We start from the raw sequence: 11678 nt of genomic DNA, 5'->3' as shown, positions 1-11678 counted from the left end.
GCAGTATTCACAAAGAACTTGCTCCGTAAGTTGCGGCAGCGTAGTGTAAATCAGCCGGTGTAAGCGCGCCAAATTCAACTTGAAAAGCGGTGGGCGTGTTTTATGTAAATAAAACACGACCCCACATAAATGACGTCTTTAACGAACAGCGCATGCGCCGTTCGTGAAAGAATCCCAGTGCGCATGCTCGAAATTCCACCGCAAATCGCCAATGCTTTCGACGTGGACGTAATTTACGCAAAGCCCTATTCGCGAACAACTTACGCAAACGACGTAAAATTTTCAAAATTCGACGCGGGAACGACTCAGAATTTTATTTTTTAATTCTGCACTGACTTTTTTTGAAATTGCCCCAGCCCCTTTTGAAATCCAATCTGGGGACAAAACCCGGGGACAGACTTGGTCCGGGGATAGTGTCCTCAAACCGGGGACAGACTTGGTCCGGGGACAGTGTCCTCAAACCGGGGACAGACTTGGTCCGGGGACAGTGTCCTCAAACCGGGGATGTCTGGTCACCCTACCTTAATAGGCTTAATGTAAAAATGTGTAGCCTTTAGGCTCTGTTTCCACTAGTGCGACCTCGAAAGTCACGCGATTTACAGTGTAAATTTGCAACACAACTTTTGATGAAATGTCATGCGACTTGTGAGAACCATGGGAGAACAAGTTGCACCGAAGTCAGAACAAAGTAGTACAAAAACCCTTTCTTGAGTCGCACCAATTAGAATGGGGACCATTGAAATACATGGATTTTGACTTGTCATGCGACTTGACACGTGTCAAGTCGCACAACAACTCGCAGTAGTGGAAACAGAGCCTTAGAACTACTTTCATTGCAGGGGGGCTCCACTACAAGGATAGATTTAAACAAACAAAAAATGTAGTGTTGTAACACGTAATCCAAGTACAGGTGGTTAAATGAATATTTAATTTAAAGCGGAACTCCAGTTTAAGCATTTGTTTTGAGTAATGTAGAGAAGCGATAGGACCCTATTTGTTTTGTTGATGTGTCGTGACAGAAAGCCCATATCACTGAGATTGCTATCAGCTGTAATATATTTCACAATCCATATTTGGTAGATGAGAGTAACGTACAAGTAAAACCTTGGTTTGAGAGCGTTTTGCAAGACAAGCAAAATGTTTTATTTTTTTTTTATTTATTTTTTTAAAGTGTATTTTGTGCGTGTACTCGAGAGAGGAGCCTGACTGCAAGAGTTGGGAGTAGGCAAGCCTCCCCCAGAGGCAATCTGCCACCTTTCTCCATGCCCCGGGTGGCAATGGTGGGTGTGTGAGGGGGTCCTCCCACACAGCCCGCCCTACCTGCTCCGCTTTGAAGCCCAACGGGAGTGAGAGGATCAACCAGCCCCGTTAGTCCTTCGCCTCTCTTTTTAGAGACCGCGTGGTCAAAGTGCGTGTATGTTAACCCAATTTCGAGTGCGTGTAAGTGTGGTGGTTTTTGTGGGCGTACTAAGCGCAGGCTTACCTCGCATAGCACACCCACCGGGAGCCGGGCTGAGACCACCAAACTCAATTCACATGTAGCCGAGACCGGGATCCGAACCCCTAGCTGCAGAGGTGAATGGCTTGTCAGCGCAGTGCCAATCGCGTTGAGCCACCGCAGCTCCTTAAGCAAAATGTTTTCATACATTTTGCCTTGATATACAAGCGATGTCTTGATATAAGAGTAGCGTCATGTCACAACTGAGTGTAAAAGAGAAGAGAGGAGCCTCTAATGCCGCGTACAGACGGTCGTTTTTTGTGATAAAAAAAACACGACGTTTTGAATCATGAAATAAAACGAAGTTTTTGAAACTTCATTTTCAAAAACGACGTTGCCTACACACCATCGTTTTTTAAAATGCTCTAGCAAAGCGCGGTTACGTTCAGCACGTACAACGGCACTCTTTTCCATTGAAGCTAGCTTCATAACTTGCTTCTGAGCATGCAGGTTTAAAAACGTCGTTTTGCCCACACACTATCATTTTCATTGACACAAAAAACGACGTTTTGAAAAACGACACAAAAAATTCGAGCATGTTCGAATTTTTTTTTTGTCGTTTTTCAGAAGACATAAAACAACGTTTTCCCCACACACGGTCATTTTAAATGACGTTTTCAAAAACGTCGTTTTTTTTTCATCACAAAAAACGACCGTCTGTACGCGGCATTAGTGTAGCAATATGGTACATTTAATGAAGGTGCAGCATTTAGCCACTTATTGCTCTTCTCTTTTATACCCTGTAAAAAAAAAAATGCTTTGATATACAAGTGTTTTGGATTGCAAGCATGTTTCTGGAACGAATTATGCTTGCAAACCAAGGTTTTACTGTACTAGGAATTGTGTGCAGCTTTGTGAAGAAAACCTGTGTAGATTCAGAATGATCCTCAGTATGATGTGTCTTGAAACTACAAAGACCAGCATCCTTTGCAGCATGGGTGGGTTGAAGAAGGAAAGCATCCCCAGCCACAGCCTCCCTCCATCAGCTTCCCTTCAGCAGACAGGGAGACAGGACAAAAGGATCTCAGCTGGAAAAAACACAATTACATGCGACCCACAGCCTATCATTTAGCCTGTAGGTAAGTGTTTTCATTGCACTGCTTTTTCCTTTACAATCCTTTTACATTTTTAAATCCACTAGTGCTGATGAATCAACCATTTACTGATCATGTCATAGGATTAGCATTGATGTATATTGCATCTGATCCATTACGGTCTGTAGAGGTATATGTATTTCTTCTGCTTTTTTATTTATTTCTATCTCCGCCCTATTACTGATATTCAGATCACACAGTAATACTATCGATTGCATTGAGGCTTCAGGATATGTTCTACAGGGAGGGACTGCAATGCTGGGTTTGATTTATGTAATGGGGAGGATATCCTCACAGGGGGGGAGGGAGGGAAGAGATCTTTCCTGCTGCTTATCACAGTGGCGACACATGAAGATGCTCTATATTTGTGTGTCGCTGTGGGTGTGCCTTATGTGGATGGTGCCACTTTAGGAGGCTGGAACACATCCCTGAATGTGAGATACATATTGAGTCATACGCTTATCCTTTTTGTTGCCAGGCTAACTAAGCACTAAATAGGTTAGGCTTTACGGTTCAGGATAACCATATTATTGGTGATGTAATTCAGTCGCCATCCAGTGGTAAATATTATTGTATTCATAATTTAGTTTTTTTGTACACACACACCTAAACATTCATTCTCATTTGCCTTGATTCTATTTTTACACCTTTTTTGTATGAACTGATAATGCTTCAAGAGGAGCTTCAGTCTGGGAAAAAGAAATAAAAAAAAAAAAAAAAAAAAAAAAAAAAAGTACTTGTAGCTGCTGAATTTTTTTATTTTTATATTTATATATATATATATATATATATATATATATATATATATATAATATGACACTTACCTGTCCAGGGATCCCCCGATGTCGGCTTTGGGTGCAGGCGCCGGCCTTGTAAGTAAGGGAAACCGACAGTGAAGCCTTCTGGCTTCACAACTAGGGTTGCCACATTATCCCTTTAATCTGGAACACATATTAATTACACAGGATCTGTGGCTGATTAAGGTGGTAATTAAACTCAATTGGTGCCTTATCTGCATTAAATCAGCCTCAGAATTTATATGTGTTCTGGATTAAAGGGATGATATTGCAACCGTCTTCTGGGACCTGTGTGTAACCCAGAAGGTGGCAAGGAAAGAAGGAGAGTCCAGAAATGCTTGCAGATCGCCGGGGTGATCTTACCCGGAAGTGGGAGAGGGTTCCTGTCAAAACTAAATGGTACCCGCTCCCAAAAAAAGTACCAAATGTGGCAGTGGAGGGTGCGAACAAGCAGAGTGTCCCCTTTTCTGTATACCTGCCTATTTTTAAGCCGGCCTGGTCACGGGATCTGTATACCTGCCTATTTTTAATCCGGTCAGGTCACGTAATTGGCTCCCTTGTGTCAGCCAGCATTGGCTGCAGGGGAGAGGAGAGAGCCACCAACAACGGGTGGGCCATAGGAGCCTAAGGGTGATTTCACTTCTCCCAGGCATAACCAGCCGTTGTCAAGCGCTCTTTTCTCTCCCCTGCAGCCGCTGACACAGGGGAGCTTATGGGATCAGACCAGAGTGGGCTAAATATAGGCAAGTATACAGATCTTTCCTAAGCTAGCCACACATGGCTCTTTTTTTTTTTTTTTTTTTTTTTTTTTTTCAGAAAAACTGAACCGATTCCCCCATCCACACATTTTGGGTGAATGCAGAAATCCTTCAAGCTGTGCCATTGTATTCTGAGAGGGGAGGAGTCAGCCGGACTCCTCCACTGTCAGAATACACTGATCAGTGCTGCAGTCTATTGGCTGCCGTGCTGATTGAACTAAAGCTTTCCAGAAAGCCTGTTCCTGAGTAGTAGTTGATGAACAGGACCACCCATAGATGGAATGAAATTCAGATGGTCCCTGCTGAACCGGACAATTTCAATCCATTTATGGCCAGGGGGGGGGGGGAGCCCAGAATTCTACTTTAGGCTGAGTTCACACTTATGCGAATTGAATGCAGATTTCCTCTCATCCCATGACAGGAGAGTGTGACCAGCTCTCAATGGAGCCAGTTCACTTATCTCCAGGGCAGCTGCGGAGCAAATTGCATAGGGGTCCTGTGCGTTTTTGGCTCCATTTTCAGGTCCGAATTCAGGCAAAAATTTGGGCCTGAAACAGAGAACAGGGACGCATCGGACCCCTGCTGTGAGTCACATGCAAATCAAGTGTGAACCCAGCCTAAAGCATTTCTTTCCTTTTATTTTAACCTGGTAATCCTGCCATTAACGCATTTCTTTTCCTAGGGTAACCACTGTACTGATCAGTGGTGTTACCGCAAGAGAGGGAGTATGGTAGGACTACATCTCCCTCACTTATTCATGTAGGCAAGGCATGGGTGTGGTGTCGATAGAGTAAGTTGGGCGCCAGACACTTTGAGAATGCAAAAAGACATTTATTGTCTCTTAACAGAACTGGGGAAAGAGGGTTAGGGCCTGAAACACCCTTAGGCAGATACAAAATACTTGGCAGACTGAGACAGAAATAGGAATAGAAGAACAGCTATACAGTTCAAGGGCCTTTAAAGTGGTACTAAAGGTTCTTCTTTGTTATTTAAAATAAAAATAAAAAATCATGTCATACTTGCCTCCACTGTGCAGTTAATTTTGCACAGAGTGGCCACAATCGTCCTCTTCTGGGGTCCCAGCTCTCGCGGCTCCTCCCCGCAATACTAATCCCCTCTGGGAAGTTCTCTTCTGAGAGGGTTACCTTGCAGGCAGGCTCCCGTGTCATACACGGGAGCGGCTGCGTCACTGGATTTGATTGACAGCCGTGGAAGCCAATGGCTGCGCTGCTATCAATCTATCCAATGAAGAGCCGACAAGATGTGGGGAAAGCAACGCGGGATCCACGGAAATTCAGGACTCGGGTAACTAAAACGGGGGGCTCGGGGGGGCCAGGCACCGCAAGGTTTTTTTTTTTTTTTCTTGCATAGGATGCATTAAGGTGAAAAAACACGAAGGTTTACAACCTCTTTAACCACTTAAGGACCGCCTAACGCCGATATACGTTGTGATTGTATAATGCCCAGTTGTGGGTCGCGGGCGTGCACCTGCGACCCGGTCCGAAGCTTTGTGACCTCGGCCCCGCGACTCGCGGACCCGATCGCCGCTGGAGTCCCGCGATCGGTCCCCGGAGTTGAAGAACGGGGACAGCTGTGTGTAAACACAGCTTCCCCGTTCTTCACTGTGGTGGCGTCATCGATCGCGTGATCCCTTTTATAGGGGGACACAATCGATGATGTCACACCTACAGCGACACCCCCCTACAGTTGTAAACACACTTGAGGTCACACATAACCCCATCAGCGCCCCCTGTGGTTAACTCCCAAACTGCAATTATCATTTTCACAATAAACAATGCATTTTAAATGCATTTTTTGCTGTGAAAATGACAATGGTCCCAAAAATGTGTCAAAGTTGTCCGAAGTGTCCGCCATAATGTCGCAGTCCCGAAAAAAATCGCTGATCGCCGCCATTAGTAGGAAAAAATAATAAAAATGCAATAAAACTATCCCTTATTTTGTAAACGCTATACATTTTGCGCGAACCAATCAATAAACGCTTATTGCAGTTTTTTTTATTTTATTTTTTTACCAAAAATAGGTAGAAGAATACGTATCGGCCTAAACTGAGGAAAAAAAAAGTTTTTATATATTTTTGGGGGATATTTATTACTGCAACAAGTAAAAAATATTGCATTTTTTTTCAAAATTGTCGCTCTATTTTTGTTTATAGCGCAAAAAATAAAAACCGCAGAGGTGATCAAATACCACCAAAAGAAAGCTCTATTTGTGGGAAAAAAAGGACGCCAATTTTGTTTGTGAGCCACGTCGCACGACCGCGCAATTTTCAGTTAAAGGGACGCAGTGCCGAATCGCAAAAAAGAGGCCTGGTCCTTTAGCTGCATTTTGGTCCGGGTCTTAAGTGGTTAAGCAGAATTGCAGCAAACTGTATCTGTAGACCGCTGTCTCCTATAGCAACTGATCTGGTAACTTCAACTTCAATGCAGATCACAACTCGCAGTATCCTGTTGTAGATCCTCTCACTGAACTCCCAGTATCTCACTAGACTCTTTAGATCCCAGCCGCCACCTGATCCCTTGAGATCCTTCATAACTATCCCGCTGTGGCTTCCAAGTGTCATCCATACTATCCCGCTGGGTCCCTGACTTTGCTCTTCAGCTAACCTGCTGAATCCTCTGTAAGCGTCACCCACACTTTTCTGCTGGGTCCCTAGCTTGACTCTGCTGAAGCTTTCCCAACTTCTTCTTCACCATCCCCGGCTAGTGAAAAAGGCTGCTCTGGTACTTCAGTCTACACAGAACCTGGCCTCTGATAACAGGAAAGATTGTCCCTTGCTGGCGATTGTGTCCCCCTTTACCTCTGACTCTGGTTCTCACTTGCTTCTGGCGACAGGAGTGGTCGTCTCTGATGGCAACCGTTTTCTTTCAATTGTGGCAACTACTTGGTTCTCCAGCCAGCAGAACCCCCTACAACTTGGTTGGGCTCCATGCCGGAGGCCCCCCCCCCCCGCGCGCTGCCAACCTGGATAGATCTCAGACTGCCTAGCAGCCAGGTTCTCCCGGATAGGCCTCAAGGCTTCTGGCCTAGCAGCCAGGAGCTTTTCAACACACGCCCACCCAGACAGCCATCCAGGTGGCACCAAACCCTGATCACCTGACCCCTCCTGAAAAAAATAGGCTCTCCCAGCAGGCCAAGGGCAAATAAACCCCTGCCAATTGGCTGACAACCCATCCACTCCTAGTCTGGATTTACTAAACCCTTGTCAATCTAATGCCACAGGTAACGATGCCACCTAGTGACAGAAGAGAGGTGCATCAAACCCAGATTTAGGAAAAGGTCAGTGGATTTGCCTATCAGCCAAGGCTGGTTACCACCGAGCAAACTAAATTTTTTTTTTTAGTAACCTTGCCTAACACCAGGGTGCTACATTCATAACAGCGGGGAGAATGTAGGAAATAATGCTAACTAATAATCATTCAGGGGGCAGAGAGTACAGATTGCACAGCTTAAAAGATTTCTGGATGGATGAACACTTTTTTTTTTCTTCCCTTTAATGGCACATTTAACAGAGCAAATAAGGGAAATTTGTTTGAGTTTACATACATTTTAATGGGGTGTACATTTAAAAACCTAGATAATCAAAGATGAACCAGTTAAAATCACTTAAGAATGTTTGTTAGCTAAATGCATTATACTATAGCCATTACCAGGAATGAATATTTAATGGTAAGAGTTATGTTGTTACCGGAAAACAGGAGAATTCCTAAGAGAATGTGAAGGTTATTTAGTTTTTCCACTGTATGTACAAGATATTTTGCTTTTTTCTGTACTGCGCCATGGGGGCTAAGTACAGTAGGTAGGGCTCTTGTCTTGAAGCACTGAGGTCCTGGACTGATTTCTACTAGAGATGTTGTGTGCATAGATTGAGGCCTGATTCACACCTATGCAGGTGCATTTTGCATTTTTCAATACTTGGTTTTCATCCATTAAAGTCTATGGAACCTAAAACCAGAAAAAAGTCCATGGCCCCTTTCCATAAAACGCACAGATGTGACCTACATCCATAGGAAACCATGTTAAACGGACTGTAGTGTGTTTCTGAAAACGTGCTAAAAAAAATACATGGGTGTAAACCAGGCCTCAGTATTTTCATTTTTTTGCCTTTCCTCAGGTTGCTATGATTTTGCCCTTTCCACATGGTGGTAGGTTGAAAGTTTTTCCCCCCGCTGACTGTATTTGAGTGTAGGCATAAGACTATGTTTTTGGAGGGCTGATATGAGTAGTCATGTTCCTGTAGGGCAGCACAGTGGCTTAATGGTTGGCCCTCCTCCCTAGGAACACTAGGGCCCCATGTCCAAATCCCAACCAGCATGCTACCTGCATGGAGTTTGCATATTCTCTTTGTGCTTGCTGAGTTTCTTTCAGGTACTCAGGTTTCATCCCAATCTCTGAAAACTCTAAGTTAAAGGGGTTGTAAAGGTTAATTTTTTATTTTCTAAATAGGTTCCTTTAAGCTAGTGCATTGTTGGTTCACTTACCTTTTCCTTAGATTTCCCTTCTAAATGTTTTTTTTTTTTTTTGTTGCTTTGTCTGAATTTCTCACTTCCTGTTCCTCCCCAGTAAGCTTGCCCCCGTCATCCGAGTTGTTCTGGCTGGGGGTTAGTCAGCGTGCTCGCCCCCTCCCTTGTGACTATATCCCTACGGGGAGAGGTGTGTGTATAAACACACCTTCCCCGTTCTTCATTGTGGCAATGTCAGTGATCGTCTTTCCCTATATCAGGGAACAGACAATCACTGACGTCACACGTCCAGCCCTGCCCCCCCTACAGTTAGAAACGCATATGAGGTCACACTTAACCCCTTCAGCGCCCCCTAGTGGTTAACTCTCAAACTGCAATTGTCATTTTCACTAGGGTTGTCCCGATACCACTTTTTTAGGACCGAGTACAAGTACCGATACTTTTTTTCAAGTAGTCGCCGATACCGAATACCGATACTTTTTTTAAATGTGTCCCCAAATGCAGCCATGTCCCTCACATATGCAGCAATGTCCCTCTAGCCATGTCCCTCACATATGCAGCCATGTCCCTCCAGCCATGTCCCTCCATACCTTTGCCGCCGAAAGCCGGCGCATGGAGAAAATCACAGCATTCATTTGAATAGCTGTTTTGCCCGCGTGTATAGACACTCCCCCTTGCTCGGGATTGGACAGATCACGATCACCCATCCAATCCCGAGCAAGGGGGAGTGTCTATACGCGCGGGAACACTACAGCTGTTCAAATGAAAGCTGTGATGTTCCCGCACAGCGTTTAACCCATGCGATGGCTTTCGATGCGGCGGTGCGATGCGGCGGCTTTCGATGCGGCGGCAGCGGCGGGGGGGAAGTATTCTATTTAGGTATCGGGGGTATTTGCGCGAGTACGAGTACTCCCGCAAATACTCGGTATCGGTACCGATACCGATACTGGTATCGGTATCTGGACAACCCTAATTTTCACAGTAATCGGTGCATTTTTATAGCACTTTTTGCTGTGAAAATGACAATGGTCCCAAAAATGTGTCGCAATTGTCTGATGTGTCCGCCATAATGTTGCAGTCACGAAATAAAATCGCTGATCGCCGCCATTAGTAGTAAAAAAATGTTTTTAATAAAAATGCCATAAAACTATCCCCTATTTTGTAAACGCTATAAATTTTGCGCAAACCAATCGATAAACGCTTATTGCGTTTTTTTTCCCCCAAAAAATAGGTAGAAGAATGCGTATCGGCCTAAACTGAGGGGAAAAAATGCTTTTTTTTTTAAATCTCTTTTGGGGATATTTATTATAGCAAAAAGTAAAAAATATTGTTGTGTGTTTTTTTTATTTTTTTTTTTTTTTTTTTTTCAAAATTGTCGCTCTATTTTTGTTTATAGCGCAAAAAATAAAAAACGCAGAGGTGATCAAATACCACCAAAAGAAAGCTCTATTTGTGGGGGAAAAAAAGGACGCCAATTTTTGGAGCCACGTCGCATGACCGCGCAATTGTCAGTTAAAGCGACGCATCGCAAAAACTGGCCTTAGATTTTAAGTTCCTTGGACTGATGTGCATGTGCAATATATGTACAGCGTTCCTAAATGGCTGGTGCTATATAAAAAGCAGTAATAAATAAAATATGTAGGCCTTTCTCGGATGAGTGTTTAAATGAGCATGGCAGACAGTCTTGAACAAATACCGGGCATGTTAGAATCGTAGAATGCGATGAACAGAGGTTGACCAGTTCGTCATAACTCAAGATAAGTATAGCCATGTGAATATTGCCTTTAAAAAAGAGCTCCAGACAAAAAAATAAAGTCCATAAAGGCACTTTTTCATAACTGAGGCCCTCTGATGTTATCAAGTACAATGCAGAGCCAAAAAAACTACATTGGACGTGAGGACGCCAAGGGACAGTCCACAGGCAGAAGCGTAAGGGAGAAGAGGAGTGCGTCATCTGCCAGAGGATCGGCTAAGCAAAATGTCTTTCTCTGGTACCCCAGAAATAAATGAACATTAAACCCTTGCACTGTGGGGGGAGCCCCACTGCAAGGGAAGATTTGTTTTCCCCAAAGATTGGCTTAATCGTTTTCTCAAAATGTATTTACAGAACAATAAATGTATCTACTTCTTGTGAGAAACGTGTGAGACATTAGGTAGTTATTCATATTTTTTTTTTTTTGCTATTGATTCATTAACACCCCTCCTCACACTGGTGTGCTTTTCAGGCGTGTTAGCGCTAAAAATAGCGCCTGAAAAGCTCCTCTCATGCCTCCCCAGTGTGAAAGTTCGAGTGTATAAACCGCTTCCAAAACTCCCTGCCCATTAAAATGAATGGGCAGTGCTGCCGAAACGCCTGCAAAGCACGTCAGCAGCGCCGCAACAAGGACGCCTTAAACCCTTTCTTCGGGCTGCTAGCAGGGGTTAAAAACGCCCCACCCTATTTCTCCTGATAGTGAAAGAAAATCCAAAATTTTAGGTTGTCGCCTGAACAGGAATTGAGGTGGATTCCCTCACTTTGGAGGGATTTATTGCTCTAGCTATACAGGAAGTGAAGGAAAGTCTCCGAAATGGGACACAGGCAGCAAACAAAACCTGACATGGATTACAACTCAGCAGGGGAGCAGTTTTGCCTTTAGTTCTACTTTAACCTTTTTGTTCTACAATTATGTCATCTGCCAAATAAAGATATTTTGTGGTGCAACTGAACAGATTGCTAAGTTTTAAGTAGTTTTAATGGCTCTGTAGCATAAATTTCAAATCTTGCATGTAATTTACTGTGGTTTACAGCATCCAATGAGCATAATCTTTGACTCCAGCTTATGAGAAAACATGAATGCTTTAGGACCGCTAGTAATTATAATGGCTTTCTAAGAAACCACAGTTTGCATACTTTATGAGAGACAAGTCATTGAACATAACAACATTAAAAAAGTGTGCTGTCTTCTACTGTGTTGAGAAGCTTGTCTCTTTATGTAGCCACTCCTTAGTTAAAGCGGTTGTAAAGTCTAAATAAAAAAATTAAAGTTTCACCCTGCAAGGTAATATCACAA

The 11678-nt window shown here is 43.7% G+C and overlaps 1 protein-coding gene across 2 annotated transcripts in view; it reads left to right on the top strand.

Annotated features, from left to right (window-relative positions):
* The first annotated feature begins 2461 nt into the window (after positions 1–2461).
* Positions 2462–11678, top strand: part of GNB4 (G protein subunit beta 4) — a 172026-nt gene continuing 162809 nt past the window's right edge. Inside the window, exon 1 of one of the 2 annotated variants that reach the window (XM_040349419.1) lies at positions 2462–2577. The gene's annotated coding sequence lies outside the window, so the exon portion shown is untranslated. The remainder of the gene's footprint in view (positions 2578–11678) is intronic. The other variant, XM_040349420.1, reaches the window with a different exon arrangement.

This window comes from Rana temporaria, chromosome 4 (assembly GCF_905171775.1).
Source record: "Rana temporaria chromosome 4, aRanTem1.1, whole genome shotgun sequence".
In the NCBI taxonomy this organism is placed as follows: Eukaryota; Metazoa; Chordata; class Amphibia; order Anura; family Ranidae; genus Rana; species Rana temporaria.
The sequence above is the reverse complement of the archived record's forward strand: the minus strand, read 5'-3'. Positions and strand labels throughout refer to the sequence as shown.